General features: G+C 45.8%; 1 protein-coding gene across 10 annotated transcripts in view; it reads left to right on the top strand.

Annotated features, from left to right (window-relative positions):
- Positions 1-13,352, top strand: part of NBR1 (NBR1 autophagy cargo receptor) — a 657,239-nt gene that overhangs the window by 575,161 nt on the left and 68,726 nt on the right. The gene's annotated exons all lie outside the window — the stretch shown is intronic.

The raw sequence follows: 13,352 nt of genomic DNA, 5'->3' as shown, positions 1-13,352 counted from the left end.
TGCGAACCGATATCTAGGGTTAAGGTCATCCCCTTTCAGGGCCCTAGTTTCTTGGCACCAGTGTTGGTTCTGTCATGGCTCTGCGTATCTGGCGCGGAAAAGCTGTGTATCAGAACTGACGTCAGCGCGCATGGGCGGCGTCTAAGTACTCAGACGACGTCATTCTGGCGCTAACGACACCGACGACGGACGCGTAGCCACAGACGACGCCTACCGACGCGCAGGGGTATTGCTACGCAAAAATTTCCGGATCCAGTCTGACGCCTGGGGATATTCTAAGGTAAGGAATCTATCACTAACTAATGTCTCTTACAGATATATCGTTACACAAGTAGTAACTTGTGCGTCAATGCCGTCTCCTCCTCCTGCTTCTACACCCGTCGCATGCTTCGCAGGATCTTCAAGTGGATCCCCACCCAAACTAGAAGGACGGTCACCCTGGCCCTCATCAGCAGTAGACTGGACTATGGCAATGCACTCTACGCAGGAGCCCCGGGAAACACCTGAAACGACTCCAACACATCCAGAACGCCTCCGCAAGCCTAATCCTCGACATCCCCTGTCACAGCCACATCACACCTCACCTGAAGGACCTGCCCTGGCTCCCCATCAACAAGAGGATAACCTTCAAGATCCTCACCCACGCACATAAGGCACTCCACAACACCGAACCAGCGTACCTCAACAGCCGACTCAGCCGCTACACCCCCACCCGCCAACTCCGCTCCGCAGACCGCACCCTCGCCACCGTCCCCCGCATCCGAAGAATGAACGCTGGCGGCAGATCATTCTCCCACCTCGCTGCCAAGACGTGGAACACCCTCCCCATCTGCTTACGGCAGACCGAAGACCTCCTGACCTTCAGGAGACTCCTGAAGACATGGCTCTTCGAACAGTAGCAGCGTTCTCCCCCCCCCCCCCCCCCCTAGCGCCTTGAGACCCTCACGGGTATGTAGTGCGCTTTACAAATGCTTGATTGACCCTAAGAGAGCACTTAGCTTCTACTCTGATTGCACCACCGACCATTGGGTGGACGATTAGCTATTCACTGGGTCTCTGGAATGAAGAAGGGTAGAGCAGTGCAAAAACAGACCATCTCCAGATGGATTGTCCTTTGTATTAAGCTCTTGTACAGATTGCTCAAGAAACAGCATTCGTAAGGCATGCAGGCTTATTCCACTAGAGCCCAGGCTACCACCACTGTGCTGGTGTGTGGAGTGCTGGTGTTGAACATCTGGACATCAGTTCACACAATAATGAAACACTTATGCTTGGATATGCATGTCCAGCAAGGCAGGGGGGGAGGCATTTTGCCCTTTAAATCCTGCAGGTCTTTCTGGTCTGAACCAATCCACAGACCCCAGGGAAGGAACTGCTTTGGTGTTCATTCACAAGGCGTAGTGGGCTTGAGAATGGGCTCTCCAGGGCCTAAGAATGCTCAAGAAGGGGGGTCATGCAGCCCCTCTGCCCTTTAATTTAAAGATGGCTTCCCCAGGGCCTAACAAGGCTCAGGTGGGGGGGTGCATGGTGCCCCCTCCTCTTTAATTGCAGTAGTGACTATGGAGGTTGGGGTCCCCAGGGCCTTGCATGGCTCAGGGATGGGTTAGTGGCCCTTTGGGATGGATTCCCCAGGGTCTAATCAGGCTTGTGAATTACTGTGGGTTTTTTTTTTTGTTATTGTTGAAAATGTTAATGTTGTCACTGACCTGTTCACCTAACTATACCATACACACACTCTCTCTCTCTCTCGATTGATCTCCCTCTCTAAGTTATAGTTAGGTTAAGGTTTTACACACAAACCATTGAAATTCAGCGGTTTTAGTTACCTAAGCTAAGTATAACGTACGCACCCAGCAATGCACTGCTTATGAACTCTCATATTACATCACTCAGATACATCCCTGATGACATCATCCTGTGTGTGTTTCATAAAAGTTTGAGAGTGAAAGATATATATATATATATATATATATATATATATCACTATCAACATACCAAAGTCATACGTGACTCCTTCTCAGACACTCCCTTTCATCAGAACCATTCTGGGCACGGTTCAAACCTTTTGTTATGCCTCAATGGGATCTTAATTTGGTTTTAACCTGTTGGATGTGTTCTCCTTTTGAGCTTATGCATAGCTGTGCCTTAGACTTTTGACAATCATGATAATCTTCATGGTGGCCATCACATCGGCCAAGAGAGTCAGTGAGTTGCACGCTCACTATGTTCAACCTCCATACACCCGCTTCTTCCCAGACAAACTGGTTCTCTGGACCATTGCCTCTTTTCTGCCAAAGGTTGTGACACCCTTTCACGTAAGCTAATACATCAAGCTGCTGACTTTCTTTGTTCCACCTCACCATTCCTTGTTGGAAGAGAGATATAGCATACCAAAGACCATTGGATGGATGAACAACTCTTTGAAGGGTTCACTGAAACAAAAAAGGGGAAGGCTGTGCAGAAACAGACCATCTCCAGATCGATTGTACTCTACAATAAGATCTGCCATGCATTAGCCAGGAAACAACCCCCTGAGGGCTTACGGCCTCATTCCACCAGGGCCACAGCTGTGTGTACTGCATTAACTTGCGTAGTTCCTGTCCTGGGGATCTGTCAGTCTGGTACACGTGCATCCTTGCTCACAGTTATCAAACTCTACTGCCTTAACTGTCAGGTCCATTCCATCAATCACTTTTTTTTGTATACTTTGGCTCTGTAGTGTTGTCTTCATAGAAAGTGGTTCCAAAATGGGGAAAACTTCACACCATGGTGGTCTACTGGAATACTGCAGCAGATCTTCTCTGGTAATCGGTTGAGGAGAAGATTCTCCAAGGGATGTCATTCTGTGTTCCACCAGCCGTAACCACATTAGTAACGGGCGCCTCTACTCTATGGTAGGGTGCTTATCTAGAGGAACTGGAAGAAAGCGGATCTCGAGAAGATTAGGTGCTTCACACAAACCTTCTAGAACTGAGAGCAATTTGACTGGTTTGCAAGGCATTATTCCCTTCAATTTGGGGTCACTCCACCTGATCTTGATGGACAATATAACTGCGATATCGTATGTCCACAAACAGGGAGGAGTTTGGTCTCATCTCCTCTGTCATGAGGTACTGTACTATATATTTGGGCACAGTGGCATGGAATTTGGTTAGCCGACAGTCCCCTACCTTACAGTCTGAGTCCACGCCATCTTGCTGTCCACAAGTGGCATCTTCACCCAAAGGTGGCGCAGGGCATCTTTTCACTATAGGGGACACCTCAGATGGATTTTCTTGCCACACTAGTCGATCCTCAGCTCTGTGCTCTTCTATATTCGTTGAGGGGAACCGTAGGGGATTGTTTTTCGGTTGAGTTGGAATTGGCCGCTTAGATATTATGCATTTCCTTCCCTTGCCCAAGATGCCTCAAGTCATGAAAAACATGCGCCGAAACGGGGCCCAAGTCCTTCTCATTGGTACTGGATTGGCTGATAATGGTATGGTACGCAGATCTTCTGCACCTCAACTTCTGCCTCCCACTCCTTATACCTCTCAGGGAGGACCTCCACTTCCAGTCAGAAAGGAGGATCCTGCACCTCAACCTCCAGAACCTCCTCCTTCATGGCTGGAAATTAGACGGAGCACTAGAACTCCTTTCAGCTGTCACCTGTGGATTTCATTCTGTCTGCACGTCACCCTTCCACCAGGTTTATTCTGGTAAGTGGAGCTGGTCTATCACCTGGTTTGCAGAGAATAATGTAGATCCCATACAGACCAGCCTGTCGGAAATTCTTTATTTTGCACTGCCGGTGACTCAGCAGAATGTGCGGTAGGCTCTGTTAAGAGATCCCTGGAATGCCCTATTGTGATGAGGTTCTTAAAAGGTCTGACATTTATATTCACCGACCCCTTACATCATGCCACAATGGGATTTGAATCTAGTATTAAATATTTTTACGGTGTCTCCATTTAAGCCCCTTCACAGTTGGCAGTTGAGGCTATTGAAGGCGAAGGCTGTGTCTGGTTGCCATTGTGTCCGTGAGATGAGTCCGAGGGTAGCAGGTATCCCTCATTTACTACTTTTTTCCCTGACAAGTTGGTTCTTCAAACCAGAGCTGCTTTCCGGCCCAAGGTGGTGACCCACTTTCACCTGGGGCAGAAGATTACCCTTCCCTCCTTTTAGCCCCCACATCCAACAAAGAAGGAGGAGCACCTGCAATAGTTGGATCCTAAAAGGGCGGTCAGTTTTTACTTAGACTGCACCAGAGAAATTGAGTCTGATTACCACCTCTTCATATGTTGTACTAGGAGCAGGAAGTGCAAGGCAATCCTGCAACTCACAGCGTCCCTCTGGATGTGCTACGATCTTGCAAAGAAAGATCTTCCAGTGTGAATTCGGGCCCATTCTTCCAGGGTCAAACCCTCTACAGCTGTATTGGCAAGATATGTTCCTGTGGCGCAGGTTTGCAGAATGGCAACATGAGCATCCCTGCACACCTTTGCCAAGAATTAATGTCTGAATTCCAAGATGTGGAGGATAGTAATTATGCACATTCTGTGCTGCAAGATTTCCTCGTCTAACCATTCCTTCAGACCCAACACCCTTGGGAATCTATTCAAGAATCAAAAGAAAAAGTTACATCCTTTTGGTAATGGTCTTTCTTTCTCTGTCTACATGCAGATTGCTCACCATCCACCCACTTCCTTTCTTAAAGGATGGCTAAGGACCACAATTAGGGCTTTTTAATAAGTTTTCAATTTAGAAACAATACACTGCACTAGCTATATCAATGTTGTCCTCATCCTTTGATAGCCTCGAAGACACATGAGAATATGGATGGAAGCTGATGCCTGGGTGGGCACATTTATTTTAAATCCAGTGACATCACAATGGCACCACTTCTAGTGCTAATGTAGAGCTGACTCCTTCTAAGAGCGTGGAAGAGCTGTTGGAAGTTTCATGATCCAGTCTGCCACCTGGGATATTCAAGAGGCAAGTACTTTTTTAATCTCCCCTCTAGATAGGCAGCCTGAAAGATTTTCCACAAGACAAGAAAATCTTCTTTTCTTTTTTTCTTGCTCATGTAAAGTTCTTTTTTTTCTTTTTCTTTTTTCTTTTTAAAAATGGACAATTATAATTAAAAATGGACAGGTTATAAACTTTAATGCATGTTTTCTTTTTTGGGGGGTCAGCAGGATATAAACGTAATGGCAGACACATATCAGTCTGTGTGAACCAAGTAAAATCAACACTGTGCCTCCAATGCTCCAGGCTCACCTCTGCTATCCCACAGGGCACAGCTCAGGAGAATGTTCATTTTCTGAGATTGGATCCCATACCACTTGGCTGTGTTTTTTCCTAAAAAATTTCTTTATTATTTGTAAATTACTTCTCTTGTGCAATAAAAAAAGAAAATCACCAAAGGGTAATCCAGCACTTTGTGTACTCTGCATGCCGAATACCAACTCCATGGAGAAGTATATATTCTGTTAAGTGATGTCCATGTAAAAGTCCAAGTCAGCTGTTCATAGGTTGTTAACTAGAGAAATGATTTGGAGAACTGCTGCTTCTGCTTCAGTGCTGTCAAAGTCAATGCATTCGGATAAACTTGATGAAAAAATCATGGCTATCAGATGGAAGAATATCTTCAACATCAAGGCTTTCAGTAGGCTTGTTGAGATTAAGAACCTTGATTGATACACTGTTGATGCACTCTACTTCTAGGCATACAGCTTCAAGAATGTCAATGCCAAGCGAGCTTGGATCTATCTCTCTCTCAAACATATCCTCTTAAGATGCCTCGGTTTTATTGAGTGTAACAGCTAGAGATTGTCCTCCTCACTCCTTACTTCAGAAAACTCTCCTCAAGAAAGTGGCTAGACTGTCCCCTGATATGGTGTCAGAAGGGCCACTCGTCGCTCTAATGCTGCAACCTCAATTAAAGGAAAGACTCCTTTTGGTTTCTTGCTGCCACCAGACAGGACACTGATACCTCCCCGAGGTTATTACATTCTAAAATGTGACATTCATATCCTTACGCAAGTGCCTTTATATTCTCCTTTACTTCTACCATCCAAACAATTATTGAAAATCCGACTCTTTTACATGATTATTTCTGCAAATTTTATTCTGACCTGTGAGGGTTGCAACAGCACAGAGAGACCCTTTTGAGGGTGATTCGTTTGCACTCAACAAATATCATTAATAATAAAAATAATAATAATAAATACAAGAGTGTCTTCTATCACGGACAGTATGAATTAGAATTTTCAGAACAGTCTAGAAAGTGCCAGTACCAGCCTCAACATTTGTGTGGAAATGCCAGAAGTGAAGTACTCTATAATAATTGAAACTTTGAGGCACAGAGACTCACCAACTCCCTTGATCTTGATTTGGCAACTGCACATGGAGGAGATCTTCCAAACGATATCAACAGTGACACGGATGTCATAGAGGCAGCAGAAAAAATTTCAAGGGCCCAAGCTGCCTGCAATCTTCTTAAAAACCCATACGATAGTGGACGTAGACTCAAGATGCATGTTCCTTACTTCAAATGCTATCTTTAACATCCCATTAGACAATGAATGCATGAAGATCAACTTGATAAATACTAAAGTACATTGAAAGCAGCAAGCTCTCTGAACTTACTGGGTTGTCATGCTATTCATTATGGAAGTCTGTCAGGAGGTGTGGCTGACCTTCAGAAAGAAAAAAGCTAGACTTCCTAAAATAGTATAAAGGAAGCGAGCAACCCAATATACCCTTGAGGGTTTGGGCAAAAGGTATGGCAGGGTAAAGGTACCTTCAAAGGATTTTATTGATATATTTTATACCATGAATACTGATTTAGGACCCAGATGAATGTTGGTCTACTGTGCAATAAAGCAACAATGATTCTCAATTGAATTTACAGTGGTCACACAGTGATCCAAGTATAGAGAAAGGAGCAAGAAGGGTGTATATATAAAAGTTTGTGTATTTAATACAGCTAAAGAATCACAAAACGGGTACAGAAAATATATGTCAACAATGTTACAAGAAGCATAAATTATCAAACATAAAGACACTTCATTGGAACAATTGTATACGCTTTTCTTCCTTGGTACAATCGATGTAATGAATTTAGTGAAGAAAAAGCGTAGGTCGACGTTTCGGTCTCTTAAAGGCTGATTGTTGAGACCATCTTCAGGACAAAAACAATATATCTGAAGACCCCTAAAAATGATATAGAATTTTCTGTTATTATATTTTCTATATCATGTAAAAACAAACTATACATTATTTACATATATAACACCCAAATTATACAAACCTAAAAGAGGTTGTACATTTATCAAATCTTAACATTTACAAAATTATTTACATTGTGGTGGCCTGTTCTACACACCTTTGAGTTTTTTACATGTTGGTAATCTAACACAAAAATCAATATGTGATACAGACATCAGTATTTATGGAAAAGCAAACTCATTGTTCATTCAGGTTTCAATCAACAGAAAAAGAAACATTGCATCAACTGGACATCTATACCGAGTAACTTCAATAGAAGCAATCGGGGACAGAAGGCATTTCATTGATCAGCTACCAGTTGACCAGTACTGTGTGATTTAAGATATATAAGAATGTGTAATAAATATATTCACACAATGAATTTCTGTATCAATTATCTACCTTGTGATAGCCCACCTGTGATTATGGCTATCACAAAACATGCCATTGTCGTTCAGAGGAAGTCTGGCCGCAGCAGCAAAAGCAGGCAATAGAACAGATACCACATCTACTCAAGGTCCCACCACTTGTAAGAAATAAGTGTCCAAACCAGGATTTCAGACCCATCATGAACATCAGTGCCCTGTTTCAACCATTACGCCATTTGGCAAACACCTAATTGGATCCATCCCATGCCTCAGAAAATGCAATTTGCCAAGACTAGACATCAAAGTTTTACACACCCAGATTGAAAGGCACAGTGTAAGTGATGGATTATTCATGGCATATCTATATATTTGTCACCGATAAACCCATGGTTTGTTTTAAATCTCAAACAGGCCAAGGCAAATATGATTTTGAAGTGGCAACTCCACTGTTGCTTTACATATCTACTTCACCAACCGGAGCAACAATACACGTGGATGCTGAGCAGACCTAATGTTCTGATGAGGACTAATTTCAAAATAAACAACCTCAACTTGGTTGGTGAATTTATTGACTTGATTTCGGACTTCCTCAAAAACCATGAGGCTATATTTATCACCAGGGACTAGATGTAGGTAATTTAAATTTACCGATTCGAAAATACCGAATTTTACCGATTAGGTATTTTCGAATCGGTAAATGCTATGTAGATAAAAAATCTGTAAAAATTACTGAATCGTTAAGATTCGGTGTTGGACCCGGTCCTTTGGGCAGGTTCACCCCGTGACTTTTTGCTTTTTCCTAGCCTGTTTTTGGAACCGGAGTTGGTGATTTTTAGGCCTCTGCGCACTTTTTCACTGTGGTACAGTGTAAAGTGCGTGTGCTCTCTGTGGATGGATGGTGAGCGCCCTGCCCTCCCATAGGAATGAATGGGAAATATGTATGCCCATGGTAGATTCCTGATGCGTGGGGAGTGCAGGGTTGAGTTTGATATGTGTGAACTCGTGAGAGTGAATGCTGCATAATGGTATATGCGGCATGGCTGTATCTAGTCCAGAAGCGCCACTTTTAGAAGTTGGCATAATTGTGTAGTGAGTCTGCTAGCACGTGATTGGCTGATGGGCCTGGCCCAGGCATGCCTGGGCCTGCTGGTAGATGGACTGTCTGGAGGAGGGGGTCTGAGTCAGCCGTAGATGAAAGGCCCCCATCTGCTGTCACGGATGGGAGGGAAGAGCTCTGGTGGTGCCGGGCCGTGCATGGCAGCCCACCCCTGATGGCTCTCCCTCCTGATGACCCACTGTCACCTCTGACCTGAGGCTGACAGGAGAGGGAAACCAGATACACCCAGGGCTTAGGGCTCGCTTACACAAAGACTTCAAAAGACTTCAAAGCCTTTTCTGTGTATAAGAAGGGGCTGTGTTCCCTTCCAATTTGTTCTTGTTTTCTGACTTGAATCTGCCAGGGGCGTGCTGCTGCTTGGGCTCAGGGAATCCCTGAGTCCTGCCCAGCCCCTGGACTCCTGATGGACTTGCCTGGATTCCTGGGGGACCCCTCTGCCCTGCCTGGGCTGAGGGGGGGACTTGGCTTGGCCCCCCTGGGAGGCTCTGGGGCTTTGGCAGCGTGGAGGAGCTGCATTGCCCTGTGGATAGCGCTGGAACTGTATTTCTAGCGCCTGGAGGCGCTGAGCTTCCTCCCGAGCGCCTGGGAGCGCTCTGCCGGTTGTCTAGCGTTTTGGAGCGCGTCATTTTCCCCAAGCGCTTGAGGGCGCTTTATCTGGACTTTTCCTATCGCTTAGGAGCGCTTTATGTCCGCTTATAGCGCTGGACGCGCTAAGGCATCTGGCCCGTAGGAGGAATCAGCCCCCGCCTGCCTGCCTAAGGATCGGGCCGCCGCGCTGCCCGCGGTGACCCGGAAGTGACTGACCGGCCGGCCAATCCTGTCGCGGCCGGCCGGAAGTCCCGCCCCGCAGTCGGCGGGGGGGGAAGAAAGGAGAAGGCGCGGAAGATGGTGGCCGTTCGCGGGGCTCCTCTCGGCTGAGGGAGCCCCGAGGAGAAGAGGCGGCCGGTTGGCAGGGCTCCCGTGTGCCGAGGGAGCCCTGCAGAGAGGGAGAAGTCCGGCGCGGGAGTAGCGAGGCTCCCATGTGGTCGGGAGAGCCCCGCCTTCACCCCCCTGAGAAGGGACTGCTGCCGGGAGCCTTGCTGGCTCCACCCTGAGTCCCGGTCCCGAGACGGGGGACCGGGCAAAGCGTTGAGAGTCTGCGTGGAGCAGGAGCTCCGCAGATGCCGCCGAAGCCCGCCCCCGCCGCACAGAAGCCCCGGTGAGTGAAGGGCTGCGGGGGGAGATAGCTCCGTGTGGTGCCGGCCGAGGCACTGAGGAGAAGGGCGGCCCCGAATGGCAGTGGGTCGCCCCACCGGGATTACAGGGCCCGCGAGGGGTTCTTGAGGGCCCGCACTGCTGCATGTTGGTGCCGCTTCGAGGCACTGAGAAAGGGGCGGCCCCGAATGGCAGTGGGTCGACCCACCGTGGGTGCAGAGCCTGTGTGGCTACATGTGGGGCATGTGATGCCCAGAGCCTGTGTGGCTCCAACGTTGAGCACGAGTAATGCCAGAGCCTGTGTGGCTCCAACGTGGACATAGGTGTGTGTAGAGCCTGTGTGGCTCCAGCGTGGCGCAGTTTGCGCCTGAGGGCCAGTGAGGGCCCTGGCGCAGTGTTGATGATTCTCCAGCTGCCCAGCAATTAGTGGGCAGCTGCACCGTTTAGGCGCAATTTCAGGAGAGAGTCCCTGTGTGGGACAGCGAGGGCACCGTGGTGCCCGGCCTTCCCAGCTGCGCAGCACTTAGTACCAGCTGCAACGTTTAGGCCCTTGTGAGTGTTCCCAGGGGCCCAGCAAGTAGTGGGCCCCTGCATCGTTTAGGCCCTGACATTGAGACTCAGGGCGTTCTAGCCCCAACAAGGCCAGTTGGCCTAGGGACTGCCACAGGTGGTGGCTTATGTAGGTTTTGCGTAATTGTATGGTTATTACACCTCTGAATGTATTTCCTTGCATCATGTTTTATTCCTGCACCTCTGAATGTTTTAGACATCATGTGACTATTGCGCTACTGTATTATTCTGGTACCTCTGAATGTAATTTTATTGCATCATGTGCGTTATTCTTAACACCGCTGAATGTGTAGGTTTATACATTATGTGTTTTTCTTTACTACTCCTCTGAATGTATATTTATGCATCATGGGTAATGTGTTCTTTCTTAGACCCCTAAATGCTGTGTGATACTTAGGTGGTTCTTTTTAGTACAGGTGGTCCTAGTGAGGTCCTGGTCCCCTGTGTGACAGTCTCCTAAGGGTTTAGGGTTGCGTAGGTGGTACTTACCTGTTCCCAGTAGTACTGGATGTGATCTATAACTGTTACTTTGTGTTACAGTGATTTTATACACTTTTATTCTAAGTTCTATAAGTACTATTATATTTCTAAAAGTGCTGATTATGACAGTGGCCCATGTGGCCCTGTCCTGTGTAAATAATCCCTTGTGAATATTGCCGTGCCCGTTGGCACAATGTACATGTGTGATTTCTATCTGAGATGTTTTTGACAATACAAAAGTTATTTTAATATAACCTTGTGTGGAGTCTCTTTTGTGGTGTACCTAGTATGTTGTTGCTGTTGTGCGCTGACGCAAATGCTTTACACATCGCCTCCGAGTTTAGCCTAGACTGCTCGCGCCATGCTACCTAGAGGGTGAGCAGGGGTTATCTTGGCGTGTGACTTCCTTGCCCTGACTGGAATGGTGGTTTCGGCCTGGCTTTGGCGTCAGCCTTAGCCTACCCGAAATAGCCGGTTTCCAACATTCGGTAATTACCAAATCGGTAATTACTGATTCGGTAATTTCCATTCATTCCTAGGGGCCATGAGGCCCACAGGAATGAATGTCAATTACCGAATAGGTAATTACCGATTCGGTAAAATAGGGAAAGAGTCAAGGGTGGCAGGGTGTCACTTTGACAGTGTCACTTTGACACCCTGTTGCACCCCTGAATAGTGTTTGTGTGCACATGTGGCACACATGCATGTATGTCTGTCACATGGCACAGGTGTAAATGCACAGATTTGCATTTACAGAGGTATTAGTTATTTACCACCAACAAATAGTTGGTGGTAAATAACGAATCCTGTAAGCACAGAGGCACTCTTCAAAGTGCTTCCTACATTTCATTTACCGATTCGGTAAATACCGAATCGGTAAATACTGAATCGGTAAATGATGATTCGGTAAATACCGATTCGGTATTCACCGAATCGGTAAATTTGCCACCTACATAGGAAAAGCCTATTACCGGTTGGTAACGGCCGATTTCGGCCGTTGCCGACCGGTAATGGCCTTCCTACATCTGGCCCCAGATTGCACAAAAATTCTGAACAAAGCTCATCGCCATCCCACCTGAAAATGATTATGTATCGAGTGTTTCACACAAACATCATCCAAAAGAAATGCGAACTAACCAAATTTCACAATCTCTTGTCTGATTAACAGTCACTTCCATGTGAGAGCAAGGGGCTATTATTACTTATAGCAAGAGTCCATTGTAGAGCTTTCCTTCCCTGTACCATCAAGTAAGGGCTTTCTAAAAGTTCTTAAAGCCCTACCACCCCTCTGAAGGACTGCACCTCCCCAGGAACTTATATAATTTTATTTAAGGTAATTTGCCCACCATGCAAAGTGATGGACAACTCTTCCTTGCAACACCTTTCATGAATGTGCTTTGTTACCCTACAAGACCTCTGTTTTCCATTGTTTACCAAAGAGCAATGTTATGTTAAGGATGTGTCAACCCAGTCAGTTTGAGGGGAAGATCAATGCTAGGCCACTTGCCGTCTTACCTCATATGCTTTTCATAGGAACAAGTTAAGATGGCAATTCTATTAATTATTCATGAATCTGAGATTCGGTCACATGATGGAAACGAATAAGTGTTGACTTGTAGTCATATTCTTAGTCATAGGAGTCTTTATTGAATTCATGAACAATCCATCCTTCTGTGAAGAAGTAGAGAGCTAGAATGACTTGTTGGACAGTCTTAGATTCAGTTTTACACGTTCATAAGCTCTCCCAAATGAACAACATCAGTTATGCTCTCTGGGATAGCAGTGGTCAGCATGAAGCCTTAAAAGTAGAGCTTTACATTTTACTTGTACATGCAGCCTGATTCCTATAGTCATTGTCATTGTCTTTATCTTGTGTTTCTTTAAAAAAAAAGACAGACATTAGAGGTGCACTGAAGTTCAGAGTTTAAAACTTCTGTATATTAGATTTCAATTGGATATCGTTATAAGAAGAAAATGGCCCGTTGTATAGGCATGTATAAAACAAGAGAGATTTAATTTTCTTTTTTGTGTAAAGATTTACGACAGGGAAATTAGAAAAAAAGATTTCCATGGTGAAGAACTAGGATTAAAAGTAAGCAGCTTTTTCTTAATTCAGATAAACTCCTATGGTGCCCTGATTGTGTTCAGAATTCATAGTGCACTAATTGGAATGCTATCTTTGGCATAACAGCTTCAAATTTTGCAGGTCACATTTCTACCCAGTCCTATCTTTATCTCAATCATATTCCCATAGGCACTGAGCAGTCCTTTTTATGCCCATAGTCAGCTTCTGTTAACAGATTAACATTTCACAATCTTGGCTCACTTTAGATGAAAAACGTCTCGGCTAGTTAACTTTTCGGTTATCTGTT

Source organism: Lissotriton helveticus, chromosome 5_1 (assembly GCF_964261635.1).
Source record: "Lissotriton helveticus chromosome 5_1, aLisHel1.1, whole genome shotgun sequence".
In the NCBI taxonomy this organism is placed as follows: Eukaryota; Metazoa; Chordata; class Amphibia; order Caudata; family Salamandridae; genus Lissotriton; species Lissotriton helveticus.
This window is presented reverse-complemented; position numbering and strand designations above follow the sequence as displayed.